This window comes from Sus scrofa, chromosome 5 (assembly GCF_054392235.1).
Source record: "Sus scrofa isolate SSC_HxYL_T2T_F1_AM1 chromosome 5, Sscrofa_HxYL_maternal_Yorkshire_Landrace_v2.0, whole genome shotgun sequence".
Lineage (NCBI taxonomy): Eukaryota > Metazoa > Chordata > Mammalia > Artiodactyla > Suidae > Sus > Sus scrofa.
Genome location: NC_139387.1, coordinates 23,509,744 through 23,522,601, shown reverse-complemented (window position 1 = coordinate 23,522,601; position 12,858 = coordinate 23,509,744). Strand labels below are relative to the sequence as shown.

General features: G+C 36.4%; 1 protein-coding gene and 1 pseudogene across 2 annotated transcripts in view; one reads left to right on the top strand and one right to left on the bottom strand.

Annotated features, from left to right (window-relative positions):
* The window catches only part of LOC110255239 (olfactory receptor 6C1-like), a 371,689-nt gene that overhangs the window by 301,030 nt on the left and 57,801 nt on the right, over positions 1-12,858 (top strand). The gene's annotated exons all lie outside the window — the stretch shown is intronic.
* Positions 2,362-4,684, bottom strand: LOC146403222 (olfactory receptor 6C6-like; annotated as a pseudogene).

Here is a 12,858-nt window from a genome sequence, read left to right as displayed (position 1 = left end):
CCATGCAGTTCCTTTGTATGGCCAAATAATGTCTCCTGGTATGGCTATACCACCTTTTGTTTATCCATTCATCCCTTAAAGGATATCTGAGATGTGTCCACCTTTCAGCTATTATGCATGGTGCTTCTATAAATATTTTTGTACAAGTTTTTGTGTAAATGTTTTCAATTCCTAGAAATATAATTTAATTGTACAGTAACTCAATATTTAGCTTTTTAAGGAACTGCCAAACTGTCTTATAAATAACTACACCACTTTACATTCCACCAGAAATTCTGTACATCATCAACACTTTTTATTATTTATATGTGTGTGGGTGTGTGTGTATATATTCTCTTAGTAGCTATGAAGTGGTGTGCCATTGTGGTTTAGATTTGCCTTTTTTTAATGACTACTAGTCTTGGTTTTAGGAGGATTTTTTCTTTCTTTTTTTTAAGATTTATTGGGGAATAGTTGATTTACAATGATGTATAGTTTAGCAGTTTTTTTTAAGAGCTTCTTAAAAAGTAAACTCTCTGTGGATGGAGGCTTTCAGACTTGAATATAAAAAGGCCAACTCACATTTCATAAAAAGCAGATGGATAATAAGTTGGCTTAAAAACTGAAATGTGAATCAGAATTCCAATCTGAACTTAAATTATTTCTATTAAGGCCACATGGATAATAGTTATACCATCAAACACCTTAGGGATTTTTCACTTATATTTCTCTTATGTCATATGGAATCCTATATGGATGGATAGATGGATAGCTAGCTAGCTAGATAGATAGATAGATTTTTCTTTCCTTTTTTTTTTTAATTTTTGCTTTTTAGAGCTGCTTAGCAGCACATGGAGTTTCTCAGGCTAGGGATCAAATTGGAGCTACAGCTGCCAGCCTAAACCACAGCCACAGCAAGGCCAGATCCGAGCCATGTTTGTGACCTACCCCAGAGCTCACAGCAATGCCAGATCCTTAACCCACTGAGTGAGGCCAGGGATCAAACCTGCAACCTCATGGTTCCTAGTCAGATTTGTTTCCGATTTGCCACAACGTAAACTCCATGGAACCCTATATATTTTAAGGATTCCTTTCTAGGTCTTTTTTTTTTTTTTAATTGTAGAGGATAACAATAATACCCTTAAAAAGTTTTAAAATATGAGTGAGTTTGTGTAGGAGTAAGCAGATGAGAAGTCCAAAAAACACACAATTTTTTTTGAAAAGCCTAATTTCATTAATACCATACATCCAAGTGTTTAAGAGTTTTCCCCAATTTGTTCTCCAAAATATCTCCAGAAACAGCTACCTTTCTATTGCATTTTACCTCTCAAATAACTCAGTGAATTTACAAGACTAGCTCTCAATGCTGTCTTCCTAACTCCAGCATCTAAAAACCCATCCTCAATAGAGTTATCACAGCAATCTTTTTAAAATAAAAATCTGATCACATAGACTCTTAGATTCAAACAAAATCTCTCAACGAATCACCTGCCTCATAATCACCTACAGATCGTATTTCTCTACTGTGCTCCATCCAGGCAAATGAGAATACATTTTATGGATGAGAATGTGGACTTTGCATTTAAAAAGCTAACCTGGTGGGTGATTCCTATTCATTCCAATTTTCAGGACGTTACACTTACCAGATAATGTGGAGTATGATTTAGTCTGTACATGTTTTTTGATTTGAAGTCTCCTGTTTTTTTTTTTTTTCCCCTTTTTGAATATTGTCTCAATTAAGGCAACCATTGCCTCCAGGGCAGCTACTGTTTCTTGAGGGTTCTAGACCAGATGCAGATCTAGAATCACCATAAATATAGAATCTCATTTGATTCTCAAAGTAAGCTTTTAAATTTAGTATTATACATGACACCTATATTGTAACTAGAAACACTGAGCAGCAAAAGATTATGAGAAACTTGATTTGTCTTGTTTTGGGCTCACACATAGGTCTTGGTTTAAATCTTGGATGATTGGTCCAAAAGTCTATTCTCAGAATTACCAGGCTTATGATACTGGCCAGTGGCATTTGAAGTACTTTCTAGAGCCCCAGAGATAGTACATGCTGTTATACTCCTGTCTATACAATTTTCTTATGGTAAATTTGTGATTAAAATATGTTTCTTCTGGAATTTAGTACCATGTGTTGTAGAGTAAATGATATTTAACATTTGTGTTGACAACTTGAAGTAAAGACTCCTATCATAACAAATAAAGAGAACTAAGTATAAATAGCAATAGAAAGAAAAGGTGTATTGTGCTGAAAGGCTTGGTGAAAACATTATGAGAAGGCTAAATAACGGAAGGTCAGATTAAGGAAACCTAAAGATTGAATAACACTTTTACATTTAAATTCTTCTCCAAGATTTTATTATAATTTTTTCATTTATTAAAAAAAAAGAAAATCTTTTGGAGTATATCCTTGAAGGCTTGTTTCACTTGCTGGTTCCTTAGAGTGAAAATGAAGGGATTTAATAAAGGGGCCACTGAGGTATAGATAACAGCTACTCCTTTGGATAAAGTCACCCTTTCCTTTGCCGATGGCTTCATGTAAATAAAGATACAGCTGCCATAAGTAAGGGAGACTTACAATCATGTGAGAAGAACAAATGGAAAAAGCCCTTGTTTTTTTCTGGGCAGAGGGGATGTTTGGAATGGTTTTGAGAATATATGTGTAGGAAAAAAATCACTAACAGCAATGTGAGTGTTACACTAGCAGAGACAAGTGAAATCAATTTTATGATATGAGTGTCTGTGCAAGAAATCTGCAGCACAGGGGAAGTGCTGTCACATAACTGTCACATATGAAGTGATCAATTACTTTGGAAGAACAGAATTGCAATTTCAATTCCAAGACCAGTGGTGAAAAGGTAATCAGAAAGCCAGCTGCCATGATCTGAGTACAAGTAGTAACACTTTTTAGTTCATAATGATTGGGTAATGTAGTGGTTTGCAGATTGCTACATAACAATCAAAAGATAAGGCACATAAATAACAAATGCTGGGGGTGTGGAGACAAGGGAACCCTCCTGCACTGTTGGTGGGAATGTAAACTAGTACAACCACTATGGAGAACAGTATGGAGGTACCTTAGAAATCTATACATAGAACTACCATATGACCCAGCAATCGCAATCTTGGGCACATATCCAGACAAAACTTTCCTTAAAAAATACACAGGCACATGCATGTTCATTGCAGCACTATTCACAATAGCCAAGACATGGAAACAACCCAAATGTCCATCAACAGATGATTGGATTAGGACGATGTGGTATATATACACAATGGAATACTACACAGCCATAAAAAAGAACAAAATAATGCCATTTGCAGCAAAATGGATGGAACTAGAGACTCTCATCCTGAGTGAGGTAAGTCAGAAGGAGAAAGACAAATACCATATGATATCACTTCTATCTGGAATCTAATATAAAGCACAAAAAAACTTTTCACAGAAAAGAAAATCATGGACTTGCAGAACAGACTTGTGGTTTCCAAGGGGGAGGGGGAGGGAGCGGGGTGATTGGGGAGCTTGGGGTTAACAGATACAAACTATTGCCTTTGGAATGGATTAGCAATGAGATCCTGCTGTGTAGCACTGGGAACTATGTCTAGTCACTTATGATGGAGCATGATAATGTGTGAAAATAGAACATGTACATGTATTTGTAACTGGGTCACCATGTACAGTAGAAAAAAAATTGTATTGGGGAAATAACTATTTAAAAATAATAATAAAATAAGAGGAGACATACAAAAAAAAAAAAAAAAAAAAAGACAAGTCAGCCAGGAGGTAAAATTCTGTAACACCTAATGAAAAAAAGAAAGAAGAAAACCTGAGAGGCACAACCATTGTAGGAAGTGATTGTGTCTTTAGTCATGATGCTTATCAAGAATCTGGTAATGCAGATGGTAGTTCAAGAAACTTCCATGAAGGAAAAGTTTTGAAGGAAAAAATACATGGGAGTCTTGAGACACGGAACTAGCAAGATAAGAAGGATGACAGTATAAGTTCCCCATCACACTCAACATGTAGTTTAGAAAAAGAAATATAAAAATCATAATTTGTAATTGTGGGTCATCAGTCAGTCCCAGGAGAATGAACATTAACTCTCCCGACTGGTTCTTCATTTCAACTTTGAGTCTTATTTAATAAAGAAACATCTCCAAACATTGATCTAACAGGACATCTTAGGAACTGCAGACAAAAATAATTCAGAAATGTAAATAAGATTGAAAGTTTGACCCAATTTCACAAGACAAAGTATACCTAAAATTGTATCATGGGTTAACTTAAACATCTTCTAAATGGCTGGTCTGCTTAAGCCACATTTACCTTTATAGCTACACTAAATTATTTCTCCCCATTTCAACTTGAAAGAGAATTTAACTTTTAGCTGCTCACTTCCAAATAAGCTTCTTCCTCTTTAAATATTCTAAATAAAGAGAACATAAATATTACTTAAAATGTCTTTTTATTTTTATATTTATTATTACTATTAACATATAGTTTATTTACAATGTTTCAAGTTCTGTTGTTCACGAAAGTGACCCAATCACAGATATCTCCCTGTACTCTACAGTAGGATCCCATTGCTTATCCACTACAGGTATAAAATTTTTCATCTCCCAAACCCCCAAAATGCGCATCCCTCCCCTAATACCCATCCCCAGAAACCCCAAGTCTGCTGTTCTTGGCCATGCTCTGTTTTTATTTTTTGATTGTTTGCTTGTTATTTTTAGATAGAATCATCTGTTCCATATTTTACATTCTGGAACTAAGTTATACTGTATGGTAATTCTCTTTTTCTTTACTATGTCTATTTCCTAAATTTCTGAAAGTTTTTATAATGTCTAGAAAATTACACCAGCATCAATTTGCAATGTTTATTTAAAAAATCCTTGGCTGGGAGATTAAGATGGCAGAATAGAAGGACTGGAGCTCAATTTCTCTGCTAAAAACAACAACATTCACAACTAAAGGCTAAGCCATCTCCACCCAAATGGACCGGAAACCTTAAAAGAGATACCCTACTCCAGAAGAAAAAAGAGGAGGCCACATCAAGAGGTAGGAGGGGCGATTTCATGATATAAACAACCATATACCTCCTGGGTGGGATGCTCCACAGACTGAAAACTAACTGGTTCACAGAGACTCACCTACAGGAGTGAAAGTTCTGAGTTGGACATCAAACTCTCATGTGTGGGGAACTGACATGGGGAGAAAGAGCCCTGGAGCATCTGGCATTGAAGGCCAGTGGGCTTGTGCACATGTGCTCCAAAGGACTGGGGAAACGGAGACCCCATTCTTAAAAGGCACACACAGACTTTCACGTGCACTGAGTCCCAGGGCAAAGCAAAGTCTCCCTGGGAACCTGAGTCAAACCTGACGGCAGTACTTGGAGGACATCCTGGGAAAACAGGAGTGAACATGGCTTGTGAGGGAAGGACACTGAAAGCAAAGCTATCAGGAATATTCACCAGCAGTGCCTTTCTCTGGAGGTGGCCATTTTGGGAAAATATGTCCCCACCCATCAGTCAGGCTGAGAAGCCCCAGGGCAAACAACTACCCAGGTGGGATCACAGCCCCACCCCTCAGTAAACAGGCTACTTAAAGACCCCTTAGGCACACAGCTGCCTCTAATCCCATCCAGAGACTAAGCCCCACCCACCAGAGGGATTAGAATCAGCTCCAACTACCAGTGGGCAGGCATCAGCCCCTCCCATCAAGAAGCCTACACCAAGCCCCCATACAGACTTCAGCCACAAGGGGGCAGACACCAGAAGTTAGAGAGGCTACAACTCTATTATCTGTAAGAAGGTCACCACACCAAAAACCTATAAAAAGGAAAAGACAGAGAACTATAACTCAGATGAGGGAGAAAGCAAAAACCCCAGAAAATCAGCTAAGCAATGAGGAGATTCTCAGCCTCCAGGAAAAAGACTTTAGACTGTTGATGCTGAAGAAGATGCAAAACATTGGAAATCAACTGGAAGCAAAGATGGATAACTTACAAGAAACACTGACCAAAGAGATACAAGATATCAAACTTAAACAAGAAGAGATGCAAAATACAATAACTGAAATAAAAAAATCACTAGAAGCAGCTAACAGCAGAACACAGGAGGCCGAAGAATGAATAAGTGAGGTGGAGGACAGATGAGTGGAAATTACGGATGCAGAACAGAAAAGAGAAAAAAGATGGATAACTTACAAGAAACACTGACCAAAGAGATACAAGATATCAAACTTAAACAAGAAGAGATGCAAAATACAATAACTGAAATAAAAAAATCACTAGAAGCAGCTAACAGCAGAACACAGGAGGCCGAAGAATGAATAAGTGAGGTGGAGGACAGATGAGTGGAAATTACGTATGCAGAACAGAAAAGAGAAAAAAGATTGAAAACAAATGAAGAGAGTCTCAGAGAACTCTGGGACAACGTGAAACGCAACAACATCCGTATTATAGCGGTGCCAGCAGGAGAAGAGAGAGAGGAGACAAAAAAAATATTCGAAGAGATAATAGCCGAAAACTTCCCTAACATGGGAAAGGAACCACTCACTCAAATCCAGGAAGCACAACGAGTACCATATAAAATAAATCCAAGGAGGAACACCCAGAGACAAATATTAATCCAACTGACCAAAATTAAGGACAAAGAGAAAATCTGGAAAGCAGCTAGGGAAAAGAAGCAAATAACATTCAAGGGAACCCCAATAAGGTTATTTGCAGATTTTTCAGCAGAAACTCTGCAGGCCAGAAGGGAGTGGCATGATATACTTAACGTGATGAAAGGAAAAACCCTCCAACCAAGATTCCTCTACCCAGCAAGGCTCTCATTCATATTTGAAGGAGAAATCAAAACCTTCACAGATAAGCAAAAGCTGAGAGAATTCAGCAACGCTAAAGCAGCTTTACAACAAACACTAATGGAACTTCTCTAGGCCAAAAAGAACAAGAGAAAAAGGAAGAAAAAAGAGGAGCAAAAGCAAATCTAAAGCAATCAATAAAATGGCAATAAGAACATACATATCAATAATTACCTTAAATGTGAATGGACTAAACGCCCCAACCAAAATACATAGACTGGCTGAATGGATGCAAAAACAAGACCCATATATATGCTGTCTTCAAGAGACCCACTTCACTTAGGGAAACATACGAATTGATAGTGAGAGGAAGGAAGAAAATATTTCATGCAAACAGGGATCAAAGAAAGCTGGAGTAGCAATACTCATATCAGACAAAATAGACTTTCAAATGAAGAATATTTTAAGGGACAAAGAAGGACATTACATAATGATCAAAGGATCAATCCAAGAAGATGATATAACAATTTTAAATATCTATGCACCCAACACAGGTTCACCACAATAATAAAAGGCAACTGCTAAAAACCTTAAAAGGACAAATCAACAATAACACAATCATAGTGGGGGACTTTTACACCCCACTTACAGCAATGGACAGATCAACCAGACAGAAAATCAATAAGGAAACACAGGCCCTGAATGATACATTGAACCAGAGGGACTTCATAGATATTTATAGGACATTCCATCCAAAAGCAACAGAATACACATTCTTCTCAAGTGCACATGGAACACTCTCTAAGGTTCATCACATCCTGGGCTACAAATCCAACCTTGGTAACTTTAAGCCAATTGAAATCATATCAAGCATCTTTTCTGACCACAACACTATACGACTGGACATTAACAACAAGAAAAAAACTGCAAAAAACACAAACACGTGGAGACTCATCAACATGCTACTAAACAACCAATGGATCAATGAAGAAATCAAAGAGGAAATTAAAAAATACCTAACAGCAAATGACAACAAAGATATGACACTCCAAAACCTATGGGATGGAGCAAAAGCCGTTCTAAGAGGAAAGTTAATAGCAATACAAGCCCACCTCAAGAAACAAGAAAAAGCTCAAATAAACAAGCTAATTTTACATCTCAAGCAGCTCTAGAGAGAACAGACAAGACCTAAAGTTAGTAGAAGGAAAGAAATCATAAAGATCAGAGTAGAAAGCAATGAAATAGAAAAAAGAAAACCATAGAAAAGATCAATGAAACGAAAAGCTGCTTCTTTGAAAAGATCAAGAAAATTGATAAACACCTAGCCAGACTTATCAAGCAAAAAATGAGAGGACTCAAATCAACAAAATTAGAAATGAAAAAGAAGAAGTAACAACAGACACCACAGAAATGCAAAGGATCATAAGAGACTCCTATATGCAACTATATGCCAATAAAATGGAAAACCTAGAAGAAATGGACAAATGCTTAGAAAAGTACAATCTTTCAAGACTAAACCAAGATGAAAAAGGAAAGACGAATGGGCCAATCAAAAAAACTGAAATTGAAACTGTGATTAAAAAACTTCCAACACACAAAAGTCCAGGACCAGATGTCTTCACAGGCAAATTCTATCAAACATTTAGAAAAAAGCTAACACCTATCCTGAAATTATTTGAAAAAATTGCAGAGGAAGGGAAACTCCCAAACTCATTCCATGAGACCACCATCACCCTGATACCAAAACCAGACAACGATACCACAAAAAAAGAAAACTACAGGCCAATTTCACTGATGAACATCGATGCAAAAATCCTCAACAAAATACTAGCAAACCACATCCAAAAATCCATTAAAAGAATTGTACATCCTGATCAAGTGGGATTTATCCCAGGGATGCAAGTGTTCTTCAATATCCGCAAGTCCATCAGTGTGATACACCACATTAACAAACTGAAGAATAAAAACCATATGATCCTCTCAATAGATGCAGAACAAGCCTTTGACAAAATCCAACACCCATTTCTGATCAAAACCCTTCAGAAAGTGGGCATAATGGGAACCTACCTCAACATGATAAAGGCCATATATAGCAAACCCACAACGAACATCATTCTCAATGGTGAAAAGCTGAAAGAATTCCTGCTGAAATCAGGAACAAGACAATGATATCCACTCTTGCCACTACTCTTCAACATAGTTTTGGAAGTCCTAGCCATGGCAATCAGAGAAGTAAAAGCAATAAAAGGAATCCACATTGGAAAGGAAGAAGTAAAACTACCCCTATTTGCAGATGACATGATACTACACCTAGAGAACCCTAAAGACTCTATCAGAAAACTATTCATGTTCATCCATGAATTAAGCAAAGTCACAGGATACAAAATTAATGCACAGAAATTGACAGCATTTGTATACACTAACAGTGCAAGAGCAGAAAAATAAATTAGGGGAGCAATTCCATTTACCATTGCATCCAAAACTATAAAATAACTAGGAATAAACCTACCTAAAGAAACAAAAGACCTGTACTCTGAAAACTATAAGCCACTGATGAAAGAAATCAACAATGACATAAATAGATGGAAAGATATACAATTGCTCTTGGATTAGAAGACTTAATATTATCCAAATGACTATACTACCTAAGGCAATCTACACATTCAATGCAATCCCTATCAAATTACCAAGGACATTTTTCACAGAACTCAAACAAAATATTTTCAAGTTTGTTTGGAAGCACAAAAGACCCAGAATAGCCAAAGACATCCTAAAAAAGAAAAATGGAGCTGGAGGAATCAGGCTCCCAGAGTTCAGACTATACTACAAAGCAAGATCATCAAAACTGTATGGTACTGGCACAAAGACAGTAAGAGAGATCAGTGGAACAGGATAGATAGCCTAGAATTCAACCCATGCACCTACAGCCAACTCATCTATGACAAATGAGGCAAGGGTATACAATGGAGAAAGGACAGTTTGTTCAATAAGTGGTGCTGGGAAAACTGGACAGCCACATGGAAAAGAATGAAATTAGAACATTCCCTAACACCATACACAAAAAATAAACTCCAAATGGATTCAAGACCTAGATATAAGACCAGACAGTATCAAACTCCTAGAGGAAAACATAGGCCAAACACTCTCTGACATAAACGACTGCAACATCTTCTCAGATCCACCTATCAGAGTATTGACAATAAAAATAAAAATAAACAAATGGGACCTAATCAAACTTCAAAGTTTCTGCACAGCAAAGGAAACCCTAAAGAAGATGAAAGGACAACCCACAGAATGGAAGAAAATCTTTGCAAGTGACTCCACTGACAAGGGATTCATCTCCAAAATTCATAAACACCTTCTGCAGCTCCATACCAAAAAAACAAACAACCCCATCAAAAAATGGGCAGAAAATATAAACAGACAGTTCTCCAAAGAAGACATACAGATGGCTGAGAAACACATGAAAAGATGTTCAACATCACTCATTATTAGAGAAATGCAAATCAAAACCACTATGAGGCACCACCTTATTCCAGCCAGAATGGCCATTATCCAAAAGTCTACAAACAAGAAGTGCTGGAGAGGGTGTGAAGAAAAAGGAACCCTAGTACACTGTTGGTGGGATTGTAAATTGGTGCAACCACTGTGGAAAGCAGTATGGAGATTCCTCAGAAAACTAAACAGAGAAATACAATTTGATCCAGCATTCCCACTCCTGGGCATCTATCCAGAGAAAACCATGACTCTTAAATCACATGTACTCTAATGTTCATTGCAGCACTCTTTTCAATAGCCAAGACATGATAACAACCTAAATGTCCATCGACAGAGGAGTGGATACAGAGGATGTAGTGCATATATACAATGGAATATTACTCAGCCATTAAAAAGAACGAAATACCAGCATGTTTAGCAACATGGATGGACCTAGAAACTATCATGCTAAGTGAAGTCAGCCATACAATGAGACACCAACATGAAATGCTTTCACTGACATGTAAAATCTAAAAAATGGGCACAATGAACTTCTTTGCGGACCAGATGCTGACTCACAGACATTGAAAAACTTGTGGTCTCTGGAGGAGACAGTTTGGGGGGTGGGGGGATGTGCCTGGGCTGTGGGACGGAAATCCTGTGAAATTGGATTGTTATGATCATTATACAACTACAGATGTGATAAATTCATTTAAGTAATAAAAAAGTAAAAAAAAATAAATTAAAAAAATAAAAATAAAAAAATAAAAAATCCTTAACTCATCAAAAGACTCTTTAAATATATGAAGCTCATAAAAATAACAATTACATATATTCTTCTATGATTGATATACCATAAGAGATACCATTAATGATTTTATCCTAGTGATTCCTTTCCATTTTATTTTATTTCATTTAATTATCTCTTTCTTTGGTCTCAATACATTAGTTTTCTCATAATCAATTGCCTCTTATCAAGAATTATTACATATTGCCTCTATATATAAGAAAACATGAACTGAGTTTCAAAAGTCAGTGGAAATCACTTGACCTCTACTTAAAATATTTTTTTTCATTTATGATCTTGGTATTTATTCCAAATTTTAAGTAACTTACCCTATCCAGGATATAGTGACCAATTTTTCCTCTGTGGGAATGTGACAGAAACAATGAGTCAAAATAATTATGAATATTTATCCTTTTATAAAATACTCAATTATTTCAAGAGGAAATGTAATTCCAGTGCTTTTCTGTTGAAGGGTCCCAAACAAATATGCAAACAGAAATTATATTCATCCACTAATATCTTCCACTTTTACTCACACTCATTTAAAATTGTGAGACCCAGATATTAAGGATAATTAAATTAGAAACCTCTTTAGGTCAGATAATATTCATTTTCTGCCTTTTTAAACTTATACATTTCAATGGAATAAATATCATAAAATTTCTAAATGAAAATACAGTACTCTAACTGAAAAGATACTTTAGGAAATCTTTAAGATGAAAGGAATCCAAATTTATAAAAAAGAATTATTGCTTCCAACTGTACATTAACTGAAGCCACATTTTTATCATTCCACTTGTAAGAGACACAATGTGATTAATTGAAATAAAAGAGGGAAGAAAAAGAAATGGTCTCTGGAGATTGATTTCAGGAAGTTCATACAAATTAATTTTTTTAAAGTAAATAGACGAAAAGAGAAAGTCCAGAAAACAGAGAATGAAAGAGAACCCCATGATTTGCTTTAAGTACAGAACTGGAGGGATATTCTCCCAATGAGAACTAGAAATGCTTTAAAATGAAAACATTTAATGCCAATAAGAATTTCAGATATTCTAATTCCATGGTACAATATGTCCAGTTCTACTGGTGAGAAGGTTTACTTCAAACAGGAACCTCTCTCAAGTTCCTAGTAGGCAATAACTTACAATATCATTAACTTGATTGTGACCCACCCCCAAAATTGAGAGGGCAGTATGAAATGGTTACTTATTTACTTTTTAAAATGATTTTTATTTTTTACATTATACCTGGTTTACTGTGTTCTGTCAATTTTCTAATGTACAGCAAAGTGATAGAGTCAAACATATGTATATACTTTCTTTTTCTCACATTATCCTCCATCATGTTCCATCACAAGTGACTAGATATAGTTCCCTGTGCTATACAGCAGGATCTCATTGCTTATCCACTCCAAATGCAAGTTTGCATATATTAACTCCAAGCTCCCCATTCATCCCTCTCCCTTCCCCTCCCCCTTGGCAACCACAAGCCTGTTCTCCAAGTCCATGAGTTTCTTTTCTGTGGAAAGGTTCATTTGTGCCATGTATTAGATTACAGATATAAGTGATATCATAGGGTATTTGGCTTTCTCTTTCTGACTTACTTCACTTAGTGTGAGAGTCTCTAGTTCCATCCATGTTGCTGTGAATGGCATTATCTTGTTCTTTTTTATGGCTGAGTAGTATTCCATTGTGTATACATACCACATCTTCTTAATCCATTCATCTGTCAATGGACATTTGGGTTGTTTCCATGTCTTGGCTACTGTGAATAGTGCTGCAATGAACCTATGGGTGCA